The sequence below is a fragment of the Pseudorasbora parva genome, chromosome 11 (genome assembly GCF_024679245.1).
Source record: "Pseudorasbora parva isolate DD20220531a chromosome 11, ASM2467924v1, whole genome shotgun sequence".
Lineage (NCBI taxonomy): Eukaryota > Metazoa > Chordata > Actinopteri > Cypriniformes > Gobionidae > Pseudorasbora > Pseudorasbora parva.
In genome coordinates, this window is record NC_090182.1 from 42199790 (window position 1) to 42223948 (window position 24159).

General features: G+C 39.1%; 1 protein-coding gene across 1 annotated transcript in view; it reads left to right on the plus strand.

The window, feature by feature from the left end:
• The window catches only part of kctd16a (potassium channel tetramerization domain containing 16a), a 31086-nt gene that overhangs the window by 1827 nt on the left and 5100 nt on the right, over positions 1-24159 (plus strand). The window lies entirely within an intron of this gene.

Genomic DNA, 24159 nt, shown 5'->3' on the forward strand with positions numbered 1-24159 from the left:
CCTCAAGTATAGCTCTCAGGGATGTGAACAGAGTGTGGTATGATGAATATTTTAGTAATCTACCTCAGTGATGGTCATGTCACCCAGCCCCAAGCCCCCCCCCCCCTTTTTCTCTCTCTTTATTTAAATACATGGGCACCTTTTAGATATAACTGTTCTCCAGTGCCTTGCCTTCATTGGTGGTTCATTTGACTCGCCTTTGTCTTAAATGAGAGAGATGTTGCAGCATATGGCCAATTAAAAATCACTTTGTGCTTAATTCCAAACGAGTCCCCTTGGAAAACCTAAAGAGATCGGGCCTGGAACGGAGAGCTTCTGGAGGACAGTCACAGTCAGTTTTTTTTGGGGGCGAATGGACATATGGCTGCTTAATGATTTGTTCTCTGCCATCAGTATAATTACTGCAGCATTCAGCCCCTCCCATAGTCCACACATAATAGATAAACTTATGACAAATCATCAAGATATGCAATAAAGGTATGAGGAGTCATGCTAAATTGTAATTCACATCTACGCATAGTACATCTTTCTAAATGCATCTTAGTGATCTTATTGTGAACTGTTCATCAGCATATTTATTTTTACCTCATAATGTTTATTCAAAACTGTTTACATATGCAAGACTTCTCCAATTATATAGTCAGTTAAACCCTGTTCCTGCCAGCTCACATTCACCGGCCTCCACATTTGAGTGTAAAAACCACATATCAACATCCAATCAACAACCGATGCATTGGTCCAAGTCCACGCCCTACATTTTTTTCACTCAGATGAACATCCCAATATGGAAGAAGTAATCTATTGCTACTTCCGTTTCATTGCGACTTTAGTGATGAGTACCTGACATTTTAAACAATATTGCAGTTACTTTGTCAATTTTTGCTCCACCCAAGCAGAATTAAAGGTACAATATGTAATTTTTGCCAGGAGAGGTCACTTATTAAAAACAAAAGGCATACCTAGACTTCTTGAATAATTGTGGAATCATGGGAGTTGTAGTCTTGGCTGTTCACCTCCACAGCCGATGGAAAGGAATCCGACAGACTCAAATCATGTTCATGAATGAGCGAATGTATTCGTTTTATTAACGTTACGGTGGTATGAAGCAGGATACGCCGGGAGCCATTGGGAGAAAATGTTTATGAGAATGACCCACACGAAAACAATATTAAAACAATCATATTAAATATATTTGAGTGTGTTGAAAGTTACATACTCTGCAGGTTCCCTCGGTGGCTGCTGGTATAAAAGACTTTCAATCATAGATCGATATTAATACAGGATGACTAAATAACTGTTGCTAAATGACATGCAATTAATTTTAAAATGTATGATACGGTACAGAGACGGTAAAAACTAGGGCTGCACGGTTAATCGAAATCGAACCGCAATCTGGCTCGTGTGCGATTATGAAAGCTCAAAGGCTGCGATTTTGATTAAAATAAATAAATGCCCAGTGTGTTAGCGAAGAGCGGCTCTGTGATAAACGCTGCTCCGTCTGAAAGACTGCGAGTTTGAGTCCCTTATAACGTGCGTTTGAAAAAGCAACACGAGCCAAACATCTTCACAAACTAGTGAAGCGTTCATAAACCTGTTCAACAAAAGACAACGTTTAATAACATGTTTTACCTCACTTCATATCGTCAGTCGAGTGTGTGTGAGCTGATGTGGCTTCTCATCAGAGTGAGGCAGACGATGCGTTATTTTATAGTATTCTATGTCAATCAGCACTGCATTATTATACACTTTATTATTATGAAAATACCCTTGACGGCTTGAAGAACTCAAATACACCATATTTTGCTGCAGTTGTGTTTATTGTCGTCATGTTTAATCAAAGCGTCTCTATCTTCTGTTTACACCGCTTTAGCTTCACATCATGGATTTCCTGAAAACTAACGTCAATTACTTCTCTGAGGCAAATGTGGCGTTTTCCGCTCGAGGGCGCCCTCTGGCATTCAGTATGAATTAAAAACTTTTGGGTAGTCAATAATAAGAAACTTAATTAACCTAAAAAAAATTAATTTACTGGACAATCCATGTTTTTCTTCAATGTACAGGAGTTTTTTTCCCCCACAGTGGATGCACAAGAGGTTCATATTTCATATTAAAGACAGACTTTAAGAAATTGATATCACAGATAAACAACATTATTATTATTATTATTATTATTATTTTTACAATGACTCCATAGGCTTAGACCTTTCTAATGTTTTTTAGTCATAGGCTGTCTGCATATTAATAGGTAACCCAGCAGTTTTTTTTTTTGTAAAATAAGTTTTCTGTAAAATCTTATATTAATTATTAAAAATAATAATAATAATTAGTATTATATTGTTATATTTATTCTGACATACTCTTTTTTATTTGCAATTATGAAACTGTTATTGTAATGGTAAGATTTCTTATTTTAAAAAAATATTTTTAGCAGTAATATTAATCATAATTATTATTATTAGTCACATTAATATAAAAACACAAAATGTTATATACACACACTTTTCATCTGTAAAAAATAATAATAACAATAATTATCGCATTTTAAATCGCAATCGCAATTTTACCCAGAATAATCGCAATTATATATTTTCCCCAAATCGTGCAGCCCTAGTAAAACCGTATCTGAATCAAGGAAACCAGCGATTCAAACAATAAGACTTACCGTGTTGCGCTGTGTAACAATGACCAGTTTTCTGTTGATAAATGGATATCCAAACAGTTGCTCTTCATAAAGCGTCATTGATGTTTCCATAGCTTCTACAAAAGTAAAACTGTAAATCAAGGGTAGCAAGGATATGACACCATTGGCAAGCGACACAAGGACATGGACTGTAACACTGGATAAAATTGCTAATTTCTCCGCATTCTTTAACCATTGTGTATCACATAGCAGTGTTTGATTACAAAATGAACCAGTGTTTTCAAACAAACCGATTAAATGAATGATCACTTGTAAGGACAGTCATTTGTTTCATTCCTGAATAATCGAGTGTTTGACTAAATCGAATAAATGAATGAATAATTCAGTGAACTAGTGTGCCGCTCAGTCAGATTTAAGAAACTAAATGCTATATAAATGAAATATATTACATTTTCACTTGTTGAGGATACCGCAAGCAAGTTACGCAATCAGACTACCTGTTGTAATGTGTACACTCTGTTTTGATGTAGTGTTCATTGTTTGGTATCGTCTTAGTTGTATTAAAGACTATTTTCGGCAGTTCTTCATCTTCTTGCGATATTTATACGGCCACTGGTTGACACTAGTGAAGTAACACGGTTGCTCATTTTTATGTTTGCATTAGGTTTGGCGTTTAGCACTTGATTGCACATTTAAATGTGGATACTTGTTTTACCGGGAAATGAGACCATTCATTTATATTGAAATACAAGACCATTGCTGATATTTATGGCAGATAGATTTGAAGGCTTTTCTCAAAGATTTACAAGCAAACACAGAATTACTAAGAATCTCAAAGGACAATCGCATAATCTATTACTAAAAAGATAGCACCTAAAACTCCACACACTCGCATTAGAGACTTCACATAAAAATAAAATAGATTGGTTTTGTTGGTATTACCTGTGATGCTAGTTATTGTGCTGCTGACTGGTTCAAATATTGATATATGGTATGATATGATATGGTATGATATGATATGATATATGATATGTGAAATTTTTCTCACTTGACAGTGTCTTTGTTTGCAACACTCAACATCCACACTTGACACTCGATCCACATAAAACCGAATTACAAAAAAAATCACAGAAATCTCACCCATTATACATCATCACGCACCAGGGGGTCATGGAAATGATTTCATTGAGAGGACAGGAGTGCTGGTTCACTTGGTGCCTATAGATGAACGAAATAAGAAATGACAAAAGAAAAGGAAAATGCTTTTTATCTACCTAGCTGTTACTTTCTATTAGGGCAAGATGTGACAATCTAGTAGTACATGTTTGATTGAACCTGAATGGGGACCTGGTTTTAAATCCTAACCTATTACTTATTTTAATAAACCAAACAAAACACCGTGACAGCTAGTGATGAATTTTCACTTTTCAAAATAAAAAATATAAAATCAGGTTTGTCATTCTTTTCCAAAGAAAAAACAGTCATATGACTGTGGAGAGACATGAGGGTTGGTCGATTACAGAACTTTCAGTTTAAAGCAAAAAATAAAAATAACTAAAATTAAATAAATCTATATGAATGACTACCTGTGTGATTTTTGCAAAATAAAATGACTCTAAAATTTGAAGGGGAATGTGCACCTGCATTACACTGGCTTTAAACGTTAAATCAGATAACAGTCTAAAGTTATAATGTAGTTGGATGCATTTCACATACTTTCACTTTTCCCTGCACTGTTCAGTTTACAGCATGATTGGTAGATTCTTGTTTCTCTTCTGAGTTAGTTGGCTCTTGAGTCCCCTGGTAAATGAACCAGTTGCTTTTTACAGGCCTCACTGCCTTATCTTGTGCTGTTACTTTTCAGAACATCACCCACATGACACATTTTACCAATTTAGACTTCCCAAGGGATTGGTAATATATCATTTGCGGTCAATAGGGTTGCTTTTTCCTCTGTTTTTCCATACAGCTCCTCGCATGCCTATTTTTCTTTGTCGCTTACTCACTCACCCTTTTTCTTAAATTCTTCATCATATACCATGTCATCGCATCTCATGCTTACAGTAAAAAATGTGCTGCAGGTTGTCCTTGACAAATTTTTTTTTTTTTGGTTGTAATTTTTTGTACCAGCTGCTGTTTTGTCTTTGGATTAATTAATAGCCGTGATTAATGGCCAAAGATCACAGCCACAGTGAATTATTGTAGGCAGAAAAATAAATTGCATGAGCATCATGCATGACATAAACATCTCACACAGCCAGATTTCATAGCTGCGTTCAGACGGAACCCGTTTACTGACTTTCCTCTCTCTATTTATTGCCTGCATCAGTTTTGGCATTCTATTTTTGACCCTACATTTCGACCCGTCGTCAGGGTTCTGAAGTCTAACTATTTTTAATTCTACACACATTTCACATTAATGATGATCAGATACTACACAGGTCCTTCTCAAAAAATTAGCATATGTGATAAAAGTTCATTATTTTCCATAATGTAATGATACAAATTAAACGTTCATATATTTTAGATTCATTGCACACCAACTGAAAAATTTCAGGTCTTTTATTGTTTTAATACTGATGATTTTGGCATACAGCTCATGAAAACCCCAAAATCTCAAAAAATTAGCATATCATGAAAAGGTTCTCTAAACGAGCTATTAACCTAATCATCTGAATCAACTAATTAACTCCAAACACCTGCAAAAGATTGCTGAGGCTTTTAAAAACTCCCAGCCTGGTTCATTACTCAAAACCGCAATCATGGGTAAGACTGCCGACCCGACCCTGTCCAGAAGGCCATCATTGACACCCTCAAGCGAGAGGGTAAGACACAGAAAGAAATTTCTGAACGAATAGGCTGTTCCCAGAGTCCTGTATCAAGGCACCTCAGTGGGAAGTCTGTGGGAAGGAAAAAGTGTGGAGAAAAACGCTGCACAACGAGTGGAGTCTGGAGGAAGACTGGGCAGAAGGAAATGCCAAAATGCCTGAAGTCCAGTGTCAAGTACCCACAGGCAGTGATGGTCTGGGGTGCCATGTCAGCTGCTGGTGTTGGTCCACTGTGTTTTATCAAGGGCAGGGTCAATGCAGCTAGCTATCAGGAGATTTTGGAGCGCTTCATGCTTCCATCTGCTTTAAAGCTTTATGGAGATGAAGATTTGGTTTTTCAGCACGACCTGGCACCTGCTCACAGTGCCAAAACCACTGGTAAATGGTTTACTGACCATGGTATTACTGTGCTCAATTGGCCTGCCAACTCTCCTGACCTGAACCCCATAGAGAATCTGTGGGATATTGTGAAGAGAAAGTTGAGAGACGCAAGACCCAACACTCTGGATGAGCTTAAGGCCGCTATCGAAGCATCCTGGGCCTCCAGAACACCTCAGCAGTGCCACAGGCTGATCGCCTCCGTGCCACGCCGCACTGAAACAGTCATTTCTGCAAAAGGATTCCCGACCAAGTACTGAGTGCATAACTGAACATAATTATTTGAAGGTTAACTTTTTTTTAATTAAAAACACTTTTCTTTTATTGGTCGGATGAAATATGCTAGTATTTCAGTATTAAAACAATAAAAGTATTAAAACAATAAAAGACCTGAAATATTTCAGTTGGTGTACAAAGAATCTAAAATATATGAAAGATTAATTTTTATCATTACATTATGGAAAATAATGAACTTTTATCACATATGCTAATTTTTTGAGAAGGACCTGTATACTATGTCAAATAAGACTTGTTCCTTCTCCTGAAAGTTAATGCAATTAGCCTGACGTGGTCGCACTCAATTCTAGTCAGAATATGAGTCTGAAACTGCTCCACTGGGCTGTGCTTATGGGGCGTGTTTCAACCGAACCAGGAAAGACATCAATTGGATAGACCAACAACCAATCAGAGCAACGGAGCGATGCATTGTCAAATGTCAACAGAGTTCAACTGCACGGTGTTGCCAAGTCCGCGTTTTTTCCGCGGGTTCTTTTCTATGTCTGCGGGTTGAAGCGACTATTATGTGATATATAGACCCATGAGTGCAAATTTTAGCAGGCAACCTTGCCAAAATAACACACATTTTACCCCCCAAACGCCATTTTTCCCCGGAGAACCCCCCGAGAAGCTATTAGGGCTAGTAGTTGGCGTGTTTTGTTGTAAAAACTCAGCAACCCTGTCTGCACGCGTGCTGAAATCAGGCTGGAATACACGATCTTTGCCGGTGTTGGAAAAGAATTTAATGATACACAGAGTACTTACCCAACATGATCATAATTTCTGAGAGAAATTGTGGAGGTGAATGCAGATACTCTTCGTTTAGGATTCGAACAAATATAATCCAAGCCCCTTTGATGACGTGCATGATTACGTTACTGTTTATCATCTGTTCGTCATCGTCTAAAGCCCGCCCTGATGATTTCATTGGTCCGAACAGTTTCTGTTCGGGGATAATTACTCCTCTATGGAGCGAGGCCAGACCAAATTGCCTGACCTAAAAATTCTGTGGGCGGGGCTAAGTTCGGCTGGCATCCAAGCTAGAATGCAATGAGAATAATTTATGAAATATTTAGAAAAAAAAGTGTATCATTATCAGTAACAATCCTTCTTCAAATGGATGAGCCTTTTTCTTTTGATCATTAAGGACTATAGCTAATTATTTACATCACAAGCAGGATTGAAAGTTTTCCAATTAAAAAAGTCTATTAGATGTTTCTTAAGGTCACCTTGTCTGTTGCCTGAGAAAACTGATGATCTATGGCATGTTTTTGCATCATAAAGCAGAACCGTCCTGTGAAGTTGACGCTGCGTGCATAATTATCTCTACATTCAAAACCTAGAATTTAGTTCACACTATATGATTTTGCATTTATTGTTATGACTCGGCCTGTCACATTGTTTCCAGTCCAGTGCAGATTACACATTAGTGTGTGTGTGTGTGTGTGTGTGTGTGTGTGTGTGTGTGTGTGTGTGTGTGTGTGTGTGTGTGTTAGGGGAATGTAGTTCATGTTGTGTAGGCCCATAGCACATGAAACACTCCGAGAGAGAGAGAGAGAGAGAGAGAGAGAGAGAGAAAGAGAGATATATCATTCTGCCTATTTCTTCTAAGAACCTCATGTGAATATGCAGCTTCTATTATTCGTGGGAACACTAGTGATTTACAGTCATTATTGAACTGGCACTCGAAGTGAGTTCTGTGTCCAATGTGGGAGTTGAGATGGGGCAAATCCAGACTGTTCCCATCTCTATCTAGACTGTTGTTCAGAAAGAGTCACTTGACCCACCGGAGAGAGAAAGTAAATGGAGAAGAACGAGAAAGCATCACAAGTGGTTTTCCCAGCAGAACCAGCCATATCAAGTGTTAAAGATTTCTGCTCTTAAGAAAACTGAAATTATAAGGGCACATGCTCTGATATGAGATTTGAGTAAATTTGAGTAAAAATCTATACACTTTACGACATACTGTAAGATACAGACATTGGCTGCATCTAAAATGGCATATTTTCTTAGTACCTTTTTTGAATAAATACTTTGCGATTGATAAAAAAAGTATATTCTATGAATGTGTGTTGTATGAATGCAATCCAGGCATACTACATTCTTTATTTTGTCACACCGGTTGCTTTGCTTCACTGTCATTTACATCTCTTCTCCCATGGCCTCATGGGATTGTAAAGTGTCCATTAGATGTGCACTTCTGATCATCTGGGTACTTTTCACATACTGCTTTGCATGAAAGCTGTGAACGTTGACATTTACTCTTTTGACATAGGCTACTGTTTTAGTAGCTAATGGAACTATGCATGTTTGGATGCAACCGTAGGATTCAAGATCTTTAAAGACTCCATGAAATGAAAATGGACTATTCTTATTTTTAATGGGACGTTGCAGTATTTATTACCAGATAAATTATTTATCTGTGCCCTTGTAATCTTTAATCAAAATAATTGCACAACCTCACTACTAGACGGCGCTAAAATTTACACACTGCACCTTTAAAAGTGTTAGGATGCACCCAATGAAATTGATTGAGATACATTTTGGAGTGTAAAAAATATTAATAATAACATGATGAAGTGTGTCTGGAGGGTTAATGTATATACAAATCTGAGTCCAAAAAAGTTGGGACACTACAAATTGTGAATAAAAACAGAATCCAATGATGGGGAATTTTCAAATGTCAATATTTTATTCACAATACAACATAGATGATATATCAAATGTTTAAACAAAAAAATTATAATTTAAAGGGAAAAATAAGCTGATTTTAAATTTCATGGCATCAACACATCTCAAAAATGTTTAGACAAGCCCATGTTTACCCCTGTGTGGCATCCCCTCTTCTTTTTATAACAGTCTGCAAACGTCTGGGGACTGGGGAGACAAGTTGCTCAAGTTTAGGAATAGGAATGTTGTCCCATTCTTGTCTAATACAGGCTTCTAGTTGCTCAACTGTCTTAGGTCTTCTTTGTCGCATCTTCCTCTTTATGATGCGCCAAATGTTTTCTATGGATGAAAGATCTGGACTGCAGGCTGGCCATTTCAGTGCCCGGATCCTTCTTCTACACAGCCATGATGTTGTAATTGATGAAGTATGTGGTCTGGCATTGTCATGTTGGAAAATGCAAGGTCTACCCTGAACGAGACGATGTCTGGATGGGAGCATATGTTGTTCTAGAACCTGGATATACCTTTCTGCATTGATGGTGCCTTTCCAGATGTGTAAGCTGCCCATACAACACACACACTCATGCAACCCCATACCATCAGAGATGCAGGCTTCTGAACTGAGTGCTGATAACAACTTGGGTTGTCCTTGTCCTCTTTATTCCAGGTGACAAGGTGTCCCAGTTTTCCCAAAAGAACTTTAAATTTTGATTCGTCTGACCACAGAACAGTTTTCCACTTTGCCACAGTCCATTTTAAATGAGCCTTGGCCCTGAGAAAACGCCTTCGCTTCTGGATCATGTTTAGATATGGCTTCTTTTTTGACCTATAGAGTTTAAGCCGGCAACGGCAAACGGCACGGATTGTGTTCATCGACAATGTTTTCTGGAAGTATTCCTGACCCATGTTGTGATTTCCATTAGAGTAGCATTTGTGTATGTGATGCAGTGTCTAAGGGCCCAAAGATCACGGGCATCCAGTATGGTTTTCCGGCCTTGGCCCTTACGCACAAAGATTGTTCCAGATTCTCTGTATCTGTGAATGATATGCACTGTAGATGATGATAACTCCTCTTTCTCTGAGAAACCCCTTTCTGATATTGCTCCACTATTTTCCGCCGCAGCATTGGGGGAATTGGTGATCCTCTGCCCATCTTGACTTCTGAGAGGCTCTTTTTATACCCAGTCATGTTGCCAATTGACTTAATAAGTTCCAAATTAGTCCTCCAGCTGTTCCATACATTTAACTTTTCCAGCCTCTTATTACTACCTGTCCCAACTTTTTTGGAATGTGTAGCTCTCATATTTCAAAATGTCTAATTTCCAACATTTGATATGTTATCTATATTCTATTGTGTATAAAATATAAGTTCATGAGATTTGTAAATGATTGCATTCCTTTTTTATTCACAATTTGTACAGTCTCCCAACTTTTTTGGAATCGGGTTTGTACATTACAAGTACCAAAAATATTTCGCACTCTCACCCAAAGAAACCTTGGCATTACACTACAATGTGAATTTTACAGCAGTTGTTCTACTTTAGTATTATTCCTGCTCTCTTTCACTGTCCTATCTCTATGAAACTGTGAAAATGTTCTTTCTCCACATCTCAAAAAGAGTCACTGTAGTAATGACAGGGTCTCTGTCATCTCTTTCTAGTGGTCTTATTACACCCCATCAGCTCTTCGAGAGGGATCATGAATGCATTGAGATGATCTGGGCTCTCCAATCTGTCTGTCAGGCGCTTCTTTGCCACAGACACGCATGGCCGGCTTTAACAAAAGAAGGAGATTACAGCTCGTGTCAACATCAGTCAGAGGATGAAATTGTCATATTGCCTGTAATCTTCCAGCACAAACAGACTTGGAGAGTGGGATTGGCATGACTTGTCCTTGGATTAGGACAATTGGTGTTCATTAAAGGGGACCTATTAGACCAATGCCTTAAGCACCATAGGCATCCACACCTGCTCTGCCTGAGCTGTCTAACAGTGCTCGTCAATGTCAAAATGAAGGCCAATCAGATCAAAGAAGGCGGGGCTTAATGTTCACAGAAGATGAGTGTGAATTTCAATAACGCTTTTAGTTTTTACAGTGAAAGCGTGCGTGTAAAGGTGCAGTGTGTGATTTTTTAGCACATCTAGTGGTGAGGTTGTGAACTGCAATCGGCCACCGCTCACCTCTCCTTTTCGAAGCACATAGAGAAGCTACAGTGGCCGGCACAGGATAAAAATGTCATCGTTGGAGACCGCAGAGAGTAGCTAGCGCTCTGTAGAGCAGTTTTTGCCCAATTAGGGCTACTGTAGAAACATTTCACTGTAAGGGACCCGTGGGTGTATGTAGATAGAGATTACTCATTCTAAGGAAAGAAAAACATAACGGTTCATTATATAAAGTCTTTGTACACTTAAAATATAGTTATGTATATTATATTACATTTCTGTCAATAGAACGTCATAAATACTACACACTAAACCTTTCAATGGTGTCATTCATAACTGAATGTGACGAGACACAAAAAGTGTTTTCTATTTTTGTTTCTGTTTTGAGTGAATGTGAGCATATTTTTAAATGTTTTATTATTTGCATAGAGTTTAGAATTTACCATTCTAATTTCTTCTTTATTCCCTCAAATCCCTTTTAAACATTTAATTATTACATTTCTTTAAAGCTACACTGTGTAACATGTGCTCATTAATGTATATTTTCTTCTTTCAAGTAATAAAGTATTCTTGTAAGTTTATAATATGCCATTGAAAATACATACGGGTGAGGGGTTCGAATGCCGGTCGTCATGTTGCTCCTCCATCTTGAAAGTACATTAGCCAAAGAGGGACATACCCATAAATTCAAGCTTCGCCTTTTGCGTTTTAACACTCGATGAAACTGTGTCGAATGTGAAGAGGGGGGTTGCTGTGTTAATCTTGGACTAAATCAGCCACCGTAGGAGTTGAAACGAAATCAGAATTGAGAGGAACAGAAACTATTATTCACTGGATGGTCATATACCTTTACACCGCTAGATGGGGGAAAATATCACGCAGTGTAGCTTTAAATAAATAAAAACAAAAATTTCAAGTCCTTGTATTAAACTGCTTTTCAAAGTCTTGATTTTATTTGTGGTCCTGCTATGGCTCAGCTGAATCCAAAATTGCCCCCTAAACCCTCAATCACCTTCCCTAGTCCACTAGAAGGAGTGAATGAAAACGAGTAAGTGAATTCGGACAGCCGCTGAGCATACTTCGGTACATTTGTTATTGTGGGGTAGTGTGAAATTGGATGAGAGCACTCAATAACATCTACAATGGTTTTGGACACCACTACAAATGGCTGTCCCCTAAAATAATGCTTTTTTTGTGGGTATAGGGACGAATTTGAATTCAGTCAGCGAATCTCTATGAAGCCCCTCCTTCAACCCCCCAAACACACACACACACACACACACACACACACACACACACACACACACACACACACACACACACACACACACACACACACACACACACATACACACACACACACACACACACACAACACACACACACACACACACACACACACACATGTTGGTCTATGTGGTTTACAGGGACTCTCCATAGGCGTAATGGTTTTTATACTGTACAAACCGTATTTTCTATCCCCTTACACTGCCCCTGCCCCTAAACCTACCCATCACAGGAAACATTCTGCATTTTTACTTTCTCAAAAAAACATCATTTAGTATGTTTTTAAGGCCATTTGAATTATGAGGACATTTGATATGTCCTCATAAAGCACATTTATAGTGTAATACCAGTGTAATACCCATGTAGTTATACAAATTTGTGTCCTCATAAACCACATAAACAGGCTCACACACACACACACACACACACACACACACACACACACACACACACACACACACACACACACACACACACACACACACACACACACACACACACTGCCCCTAAACCTACCCATCACAGGAAACATTCTGAATTTTTGCTTTCTAAAAAAAAAATTCATCCTGTGTGATTTATAAGCATTTTGAAAAGTGGGGACATGGTACAATGCCCTCATATTACACCCTCTCCTTGTAATATCTATGTCATACCTATGTCATTATTTGCATAATGTCATTATTACTGCATTTTTACTTTCTCAAAAAAATATTTTTTTTGTATGATTTATAAGATTTATAAGATGTTTTCCTCATGGGGACCAAAAAATGTCCCCACAAGGACAAGGATTTGGGATATTGCCATCTTGGTGGGGATATTTCGTCCTCATAACGTAGGGATTACAAGTCCACACACACTTTTAGACCCTTTTAGTCAACTTGCCTCATTTCAAATCAGCATGATCCATCAGCTCTTTTTACATTCAGGGATCTCATTAGCACTATGATCATAGCGGTTTGAATTCTCAGGAATTTATGATGATTCAATCTGGGAAGACTTGTTGGTCAAGGCTGGTTTTGTTCACAAACACACTGTAAAAAACACTCGCTTTATACAAGAAAATGCTATTTTAGTCTTTCTACTTAAACATTTCACATTTAATTCAATGTGTTGCTGTTTCTTTATAATTAATTGTGAAATTTACTAGTAATTTCTAAACAAAAATCATTTGTACACCAATTTTTAGTGTAGCTCAATATTTCAAATAAAATGTTTTTTTTCTTCTTTTTTTTCTTTTCTTAGATAGAAGCTCTTTTCATCTGCAGAGATGAGTCTTCTATGACTGCTCCCCCGCAAGAACAGAACTGGCCTACTTTGTACATTAACAAGCACATAAACATTATCAAACCTCAGGCAAAGCTCAGAACCATTATGGAGGGACTTTAATCATAGGCACGATGCATACAGAGCTCTTATAACAAGGCCTCTGAGTTTGTCAACATCATACATGTTGAATTGATGGTGATTTAGCATTGATCTGTAGTATTTATAGAATAAAAACAGCACAGGATTCCAGAATTCAGGATCGGCATCAGTTTTCACATTCTCTTTCCTTCATTGTGCAGAGATTCCTTTGCTAATTTCCCATATCAAACCCTTCTGTTGAAAATTAAGATGTTCGTCTTTTTTATGATTCTGAAGCCAGAGCCACAAAAGCTGAGTGTGCAGAAAGACCTATACCTGCAGAAGGAATTTTATTTCTCTCTCAGTAAAATTGATGGTTATCGTTGTATTGTGCAAACCGAGGCTGAGACCCGTATGCATGTGTGTGTGTGTGTGTGTGTGTGTGTGTGTGTGTGTGTGTGTGTGTGTGTGTGTGTGTGTGTGTGTGTGTGTGTGTGTGTGTGTGGAAATAGCTCAAATCCAGAAATGCCTGCAGGGTTGTGGAGGGTGAGTATGATTGGTTGACTTTCCTGGCATACCAAAATGGACGGCTTGACTTCACTTTTCAAGAGCTCCGAATATTTATTTTTTCCATTTGTTGTTTGTAGATAGACTACATTTGAAGCTGATCCACACAAGCCAAAATAAAAATGTATTGCCCCACTTTTATAGGTTATTTGATTAGTACATCATGCACACATTTGAAATATAATTGAATCAAATGAGCAAACTTTTGACCTATAGCTATGGAGTGCTGTAGTGATGCAACCCGTTCACACATAAATGCGTATAAATAGTACGAGTGTGCAATGTCGTGGAATGTATACGCCAAAACTCATTTTGGCGTGCATATGATACGCTGTTTTTCGCGTGCATATGATACGCACTTTATGGCGTATATATGACACGCGCTTGGGTAGGTTTAGGGTGGTGGGGCGTATATATGACACGCGCTTGGGTAGGTTTAGGGTGGTGGGGCGTATATATGACACGCGCTTGGGTAGGTTTAGGGTGGTGGGGCGTATATATGACACGCGCTTGGGTAGGTTTAGGGTGGTGGGGCGTATATATGACACGCGCTTGGGTAGGTTTAGGGTGGTGGGGCGTATATATGACACGCGCTTGGGTAGGTTTAGGGTGGTGGGGCGTATATATGACACGCGCTTGGGTAGGTTTAGGGTGGTGGGGCGTATATATGACACGTGCTTGGGTAGGTTTAGGGTGGTGGGGCGTATATATGACACGCGCTTGGGTAGGTTTAGGGTGGTGGGGCGTATATATGACACGCGCTTGGGTAGGTTACGGTGGTGGGGCGTATATATGACACGCGCTTGGGTAGGTTTAGGGTGGTGGGGCGTATATATGACACGCGCTTGGGTAGGTTTAGGGTGGTGGGGCGTATATATGACACGCGCTTGGGTAGGTTTACGGTGGTGGGGTGGGGGGTTCGTATGTATAATACGCCATAAAATGCGTATCATATGCACGCGAAAAACCGCGTGCCATAGACACGCCAAAATGAGTTTTGGCGTATACATTCCACGACATTGCACACTCGTACTATTTATAGGCATTGTTGTGAGTATACCCTGAGTGATGATATATTTTTGTAGGCCAATTTACATCACCCTGGTTCCCTCGACAAAACACCAATAGGATTTTTACATTGGCTTTTGATAGTGGCAGAAAATAAGCTGTGAGTGACCAACCAAAGTTTATAATTCTTGCATGGGATCTACTAAGAGTACAAACCCATTACATCCGGTTCACAAATGAGATTTCGTTAATAATTTAGTGTTTTTCCTTGACATCAATGAGATTAAGTTGAGAACATAAAGATTTATCTTAATCTATCTGAGTGGCAAAAGAGCTGCTGCATGACTGGATTTGATAATGCATCATGATAATCTTCAGGCGATAAACACACACAAACGTCACCATCACCAAGCTTCAAACAACTCTTTCAGTTGTTAAGGGTTAACAGCTTATGGCCTAGGACCAGTAGTGAAGAAATGAAGACAAAGAGTCAGGATTGCAATTAATTAAAGAAACATTTATTTAAGAATAGTTTGCCGTTTCAAAAGCAGAAGTCAGCTTCAAGCCTCACAAGGAGTTTGTAGGCCGCGCTCCCTCTCTCGACGTCTCGTTGCCTCGCCCAATCATACATACAATTGTCCCAACAGTTATACCGTTTTCAAGATCTATCCACGCCATTACTGCAATGTGGATGGTTCTGATTGGCTCAGAGACAATGCACAGTCAGGGTAAATTTCCACTCATGTCAGTTAATCTGATGCACGTTTCCAAAGACATGACCACGCCAGCTTGCCCAGAACAACAAGTCCACCATCTCTTAGGATGCCCATTGTACACCATTCTCAACACTGATCTGTAACACAGAATATTGCGCACATACACAGATACACAGACTCTCTAAGGTTGGAGCCGATTAAGCTCCAGTTCTAACCAGTTTTTACCAAAACATACTGATAACATGCACTTTCTTTCAGTGAGAGGGACACACAATAGTACAGGAAATATTTATCTTTTTAGTGTTTCAGTAAACGGAAATATAAAATGAATAAAATATAATAAATTAAATGAAAAACACTTTAGAAAACAAGAAACATAAAGCAAAATCATAATTGGAAAGAATCATTATAATAATATAGGAAGATAAATATTGATTAAGGCTTTGATTATGAATTTAATTAGGATATAAATATATACAGGTATATTGAAGCGGCAGTGGATTTCAGAATCCCCTTTACAGTCTTCTTTTGAAATCTACAAGTTGAAAACTTTGTAAGTTTAAACAAAACAAAGTTATACAGTTGGATTTGTTAAGTACATGAGTTTTCTTGTTCGGTGTGATGATGTTTTGGACACTATCATACATCCAGCGTAATGCAACGCCAGGTACTACGCAATGTTTTTTTTGCTAGTTTCGGCCCGACAGATCATTTTCATGTCCAGTGTCACGTTGTTTAAATAGCAAATGCACTTGCTGCCATCTGTTCGCCCATGGGCATGCTGGTCTGAAAGCAAGGTGTGTTCAGGCGCATTGTTGGTGCGTTGCCATTTTGAAGAACTGAAAACGACTGCACTATTGACCAACTGAAACCTGGTCTAAAGTCAATAGCGCAGTATTTTTTGTGTCGCAGTAAATGCACCCTAAATGCACCTGCGCCATGTGCTAAGATTGTTAAAATAGGGGCCTTAATTTCCCAGACAACCTCTGTAGTTTCATATAGCCACCTATTAACAACCATTTTTTTTAAAGGCACGTAAAAGTCTTCAAGTCAGGCTCCAAGACGAACTAGGCGGCAATTATAGTCAATTTGTGTCATCGGAGGAATTTTTGGCCAGAGGCTAAAGACTACAGCCAGTAGAGGAGTTATTTCCATGTTTTCAACCCACGGTATGGGGCAATGTAAGTGTTTTAACTTCTCAAATGAATTCCAAGTAAAGCTTCCAAAGGCATGAACTGAAAACGCAACAGACTGAATGCGCTGTGAATGTATGCCGCAAGCGCGGACGCGTTTACCTCGGCTCTCGTTACGAGAGCTCATTCATCATGATGAATGTAATCTGACTCCTGCAGCGTTTGTGCTGTGAGACTCCCTCAGCGGCCAAATCACATTATATTGAACACACACATTCAGTTTTTAATTGTAGTGTCTGTTCTCTAACTGAACTGATTTTATGAAGATGAACACGGTGGGAAAAGTGATCCAGTCACAGTGATTCAGTAGCGGTGGCTTTGGGAGTGGCCTCGTAGGGCAGTGAAGCATTCTGGGAATTGTAGTCTTTCATCCCCATGAGACAAAAAATAATTTTCTGTCTTTTCTCAGTCTTGAAAGCACCAAATTCAAAAATAATTTCATATTTCTACTACATTAATGACCCAGTTTAAATACAGATTCATCTTTCAAGCGCTGAAGTACCCCTTTAATTTTTAGTGTGTAAGGGCCTTTACATTAGCCTAGAAATCTAGATGCACCCTAGCGGCAGCAAATTTAATCTGCCCGCAAGTGTCGTCTAGGAACTCTCAATACCCTTCTGAGCTGTATTCCTCAAAATCTGGACGGCCCAATCACATCATATATAGAGTCGGTGGGCGGGGCCATAATGACGACGGCCGAGTTGCGTTTGCGTGCTTCTAGTAAACACAGAAACTGGGGAACGGCGGTCTTTTGAATCAGCTCTGACCGCGACTCTGGAAGACTTGGAGTTAAGCTTTCCTCTGAGAAAAGAACAAAGAGCGGCACTGAAGTCATTCTTAAAAAGGGAAGATGTGTTCGTAGTTTAGCCGACCGGATACGGCGAATGTTTAATCAGTCAGCGAGCTCTGCTTCACCTTCGTTGCTCTGGTTGGTGTAGCGCTATCCTATCGCGTGCAGAGGGAGTTTGAAAGACAACCGTTTATCCGCCCTGTCTATGGTGAGTTTCCAGACCAAACATCTTGATGTGGGTCTGGCTTGTCAGTCTACCTTTACATTTGACAAAAAATATAACTTTTTTATTATTTAAAAAAGATGAGAAAGTAAAGGAACACATTACTTTTTATAAAATGTAACTAAGCAATGGAATTAGTATTTTTTTTAGGGAGTAACGCAATACTGTAACACATTAGTATCTTTCCTCAACACTGTGTGCAAGTGGCATATCATCCTCCACCTCACCCAAGGTGAAAGAGGAACCACCCTGTAAGATCACTAGCTCAACAAAGTCCTGAAACCTCCCTCGTGGACCATCAACAGGCAGGGTGACAAGTTGATTTAAAAGTTCAGTCCAAGAAATGAGGAATGAGAGTGCTGTCAGGATAGTGAGTCAGATAGATTCTCTGGAGTGTTTCTCATGGAAGCGATCATCCTGAGTGAGGAGGAGGAGGAGGAGGCGAATGGCTAGCGGATCCATGTTTAATTCTTCTCTAGGTTTGGTATTTTGTCACATTGCTGGAAGGCAAGGCAGAGGAGATGCAGCTCAAAATGTAATCAAACAAACTAGGTAATCCGACAGGATAAATACACTGGCAAAACAAGCAGCTTTGTCAACTAAATAAAGACAACAGAGGGTGTGTACGTGCCACCACCGCCGGTAGGAGTGACTGTGGTTATGCCCACTGAGTAGGGCTGGTCGATTCCGAAACTTTTGGAATCGTTTCCGATTCCAATTCCTGTGTCCGGAATCGACTCGATTCCAAAAATCGATTCCGCACTGTTGTTCCGAATCCTTTTCGATTCTTCTTTTTTTAACAAAATTGATGGAGGAACCTAGTTCCGGAGTGACCGCAGGACACAAGGATGTAGAAAGTATCCTTCTCCGAAACTTTATTTGTAAAATGATGATACATTTCCATAACTCTGATGAATTTTAAATGATGGATTCTCCTGAAATGGCCCATATAGCCCAGAAGTAAATGCGATTTAGCCTAATAAATAAAAAGGATAGCACATTATTCATGGATGTGCATTTATTGCATGTTTAAAACTACATGACATGTGCACAGTTAAGTTAAATTACTACGTTCAAATAAGTGCTTTTGCACAGAATGTACGAGGCAAAATAACCACAATATTAACAAAAACAATAATATTAGAGTGCGCAGTTTATTTGTCAATCAGTTGCGCGAGCAAGCTGCGTTCATTACCATAGCAACATTAGACTCGGTCATTAAGTTGTACTCTAGGCGCATTTTCTTTCAGTTATCAATGGATTAAAGAAAATAAAATAAAATAGAAAATTATAAGACCCTCACATCTGCATCTGTAAGCAGCACTCAAAACCTACCGTTGTGGACAACAGAACCATTTCACAATTTAAAATTATGGAGTTTTTGTGTGTAAAATGTAGCAAACTTGTCCACGATGCAGGATCACAGAAGGAAACAATGACAATAAACACTATTAAACGAAGTGAATGAAAGGTATAGTAATAATCAGCGATATGCGTTCACATATGGCTTGATTTGAACGTTTCATACCATGAAAATCAGTAGTTAGAATTACGTTCTAGTGACGTCATCACGCAATGACGCAAAAAAACCCGAATGAATTGCTTAATTTTTAACTCGTTATTTGAAACTAACTGTTCAAAAGAACCTTTTGCAAAAATTAAATAGACTTCCAATCATTATTAATAAGCGAGAGACAAGTGAATAAAGAGGAGTCTATTCCCCGCGATGGAATCGATTCCAAACGTTGGAATCGACTCTCGATTCCCAACGCCTTGGAATCGAGGAATCGATTCTTTTTGGAATCGATTCCCAGCCCTGAGTGGCAAAAAGACTGAGTGGCAGCATTGGCTTTCAAGGGGAATGTATAAATAGATTTGACAAGTAATCTGAGGTATATAATTTTAACTGTCTAAAGCTACAGAAAAGAGAATCGCTGCAATTCACAGAAACAACTAAACTCAGTGAAACGTGGATTTGCAGTTTTGTGCCAATATGTTAAATTTGAGGGTAAAATCATACCCTATATTGTATTGACAACCCCTCAATTATCAATCTTATATTCTGCATAATTAGATGTTTTTAAACAAACACTGACAAAAACTATACAAGCTTTAGGGCTGGACGATATTACACACTGATATAAGCGATCACCCAAATTTGCTTTAACATATTTCCCCGGCGTCAAAATCAGGCACATATAAATGTCAGGAAACACGATTCCCGGCTGTATGTCAGTATCCACGGATCACTGGATCTTTCAGTTTCCCGTATTAAATCCAGTCATGCAGCAGCTCTTTTGCCACTCAGTTCGGATTAACATAAATCTTTATGTTCTCAATTGAATCTCATTGATGTATAAAAAACAATGCAGCTATTAAAGAAATCAAATTTGTTAACCGGATATAACAGGCTTGCATTCTTAGGCCTTGTTATTTCCAATAGACATAATCCATAATCAATACCAAAGTATTTAGCAGTTAAACATCTCTCCAAACTTGAATGCACAGGAAGCATTACAGCTGCAGCTACATTAGTCGCCGCCCCTATGATTAGCATCAGCTGCTAGCTGCGAGCATGAGAAGATTGAGTGTTAATTAAAAATGCATAGATGTGCGTCACACTATTTTTAGGATTGCTGCCTGGGATCCGCTGTAGTGCTAGCAAACACATTACACCAGGCACACTGCTCAGGAGAATTCCCATTTGAGGCACTCTCAGGCATTTAGACACAATGCATTGTGGGTAGACACTGGTGGGTGGATGCCCCTTGTGATGAGATTGTCTCTGCTCAAGCCCGGTGCCAAATGCATCTCTCAAGCTTGTGTAATTCATGAGAATGCACTCACATACGGTAACCGATTTAACTCTGCAGACAAGCCCCGACCTTAATGGGCCTGCAATATGATCTTCTCTGTAGTCAGTTGGAGATCAGATGGGTGGGGTGGATACAGCAAAATGCAATCAATTTCTTGTCTGATAGATACTGCAGCCATAAGCTTGGTAAGTATCAATGGTAAACAGCACCAGATTAGCCTAATGTCCTGCTGACCAAGGCCATTTGATATTTACCCCTTACAGTAATTCTCCAGATCTTTACAGGCTGTTTGGGAAATGTGAGTTTTCACAACATCAAGCTGAGGAGCAGTTTCAACCCAGCTTATTCCATTTTGTGGCACGGTTATTGTTGCTCGCCTCCGTACTTGACTTGTGGTCCCATCAGGCTGCACCATCCATTTCGCAACAATCCTTCAATAACAGCCTCTCTATTCACCCTGCACACGCTGCAGGAAAAGAGAAGCGGAGATGAGAGATGGACAGAGAGCAGAAGTGGATGCAGGGCGAACCTGGTTTAATTGTTATGCAGGGAAATGTTCTGCTTATTCTGGTGTCAGATTCATGGATTCCCATTAGAAAGCCACTAGCAATCACACTGCCTTCAATTAGCCTGTTATTGCATTCTGTAAAATGTATTTGCAGCTCAGTTGAATGATTTTGTTATTAATCAGGATAAATTAGCTGCTTTGGAGAAACAGTGAACACAAATTATTGCTTCTGAGAATCTTGTTTAGCTAATTATGATACTCCGATGTAAAATACCATCCCTCTATTCAGACAATGCCTCATTGGTGATCCTTCTTTTTAATAGTATGCCAAGCTGATGGGAAAAGGGTTGAAATCCTATACATGAGTGAAAGAAAGAGAAACACCAATAACAGGAAGATGGAGATACGGTGACCCCTCGGGAGAAAATGTCAGGCTTATTTCATCGAGCCTTTGTCAGGCTACAGGTATACTGTATGTTCTCAAAACCACAGGATTGATTCAGAGTTTGGAATAAGAAAATGCAGCAGCGATTATATACACGCACACAATGTGCAATCTCATGCACATACCTCTTAAAGTTATGTCCGGGTCAAATTTCATCCCCAAATTAAAGGAATGGACATGAGAAATTAAGTTATGCATAAAGAAAATATGCAGTTTATTGCATTAAAACGTAATGCGAAACAATATAAATGATCATTACTGTACATGAAACGTTTTTCATGTTTAAAAAGATGCACATGCAATACAATTTATTTTTTATTTATTTTAGTAACTTTTGTAATGGTCTTAACTAATGTTTAATTTTTGAAAACTTTACTATGAATTTTCTTTCCTTCTGATAAACATTAATAATAATTGTATGCATCACACTAAAGATCCTTTTAATTTTCATAACTAACGATTTATTTTAACAATGATTCTTTACTATTTTAGTATTTATTTATGCATAGAAAAAAAATATTAAATTTTCTTCATACTCAATTTTTGTGACCCCAACATGTTCACAGAGTTTTTTCCACAGGAGTGGGAGGTGATTTGTGTCCATGAACTGAAGGACACACCTGGGCTCATGGGCCAGTGATACATGGGGCCGGTACAGCCCTGCCAGGAAACAAAATAGCTAGAGGTTGGTTTGCGGTCTGCCAGTGAAGGTGAACAGGATGTCATCCATTCAAAGTTTCTCAGAGTGCTTTCAAAGGAAAAGAGAAGATGTTTTATGTTCCGATATTTGAGTTTTCAACAGAAATTCAAAAGGAGCATGTTCTTAAATTATTTTTTTTAAAGCTCAGCTTCTCCACCTTTATCTGACTCGAGCATTAAAAGTAAGGTAGGCAATTTCGGCGAGGCTAGCAATAGTTTTTACGATTACCCATCCTTCCTTCAGTGCATCTCCAAAGCCACGCTTCCTCCAAAACACATGAACATACAGCAGAGTCTGCAAAGCGTCATGAGATACAGGGTGAAATGACATCATGTCTTAATGCACAATAACAATGAACATAAACTTACAGATCTCTTACTTGTACCAGATTACTGCTGAAGATTCATTTTGCCGTTGATAGTGTTGACACTATAGGGCTGTCCTCGACTAAGGATTTAGACAATCGAATCAGAATTGTTGAATCTCTCTATAGTCGACTGATAGTCGAATCATCTGTCTGTGAATGGGTTGGGAGGGGCACGACACTGTCAGCAGAAGGGTAAAACTATTTTTATTTTCCTTTACACACTGCACACAGCAACAACTTTTAATAAAGCGACCAAAACTGCCTGCCAACTGATAGACGAACTGACAATGGCTTTCTTATTTAGGTTTAAATAGCCTAAAAGGTAATGTGGTGGATAAACTAAACCGTTTTCTCGTAACATGTTAAAGCTGCGATCGAAATACAGAACATCACACAAATATATAAAAGAACATTTTGATAAATAAACCTTAAAAAATACCTGCCTAGAGAGGAAAATAACACTTTGAGTGCGTTTACATGCACGTTCTTAAGCCGATTGTGCCTAAAGCGGGTGAAGACGTACGCGCCCCGCGCGCCTCAGGATCTCACTCACACCGTCACCTGACGCGCACATTATACACACGCGAGCTCAATTTTGAATTGACTGACAGATGAGCTGCACGAAAGCGCTCTGTGGTGCGGCAGGATTTTAAACAACTTCCTGAGTGGCCGCGGACAGGCGCTGAATGCTGCCGCCGGTGTGTGTACACTCATTGAACGTGTTCTAATTTTAAAGGCGCAGTGCGAAGCTCAGCGCCCTTAAAGGGGTCGCACACCGATGCTCAGCTCAGCGCCGCAACACGTCTTTAAAGTATTGAGCACCCCCATATTGCCAAAATGGCATGATCCTCGTTTCATAACACCCGCGAAGATTCGACCGTGAGATCGGTCGTCGAATCAGGCTCCGTATATCGATGCATTGAATCTTCGACTATTCGGGCTCACCCCTAGTTGACACAAACGCATAAATCGAAGCATGAAACGCTCTGATGACGTGTGAGGTCTGCGGGTGCAGGGTATGGAGGGTATGGTTGACAGGCAGGACATCAATTCATATCGGACAGAATGCAGTGCAATATTAGGATATGAAGACAGTAAGAACCAGTACAACAAACAGTGTTTGTAAAAAAAGTCGCCTTCCTTTAATGTAAATTTATTCAAAGGTGTTCCATCCTTTTGTTCAGCTACGTTGATCTTTGAATATTTCTATGCAGTCATAAGCCCTACCCCCAAGTGTTAT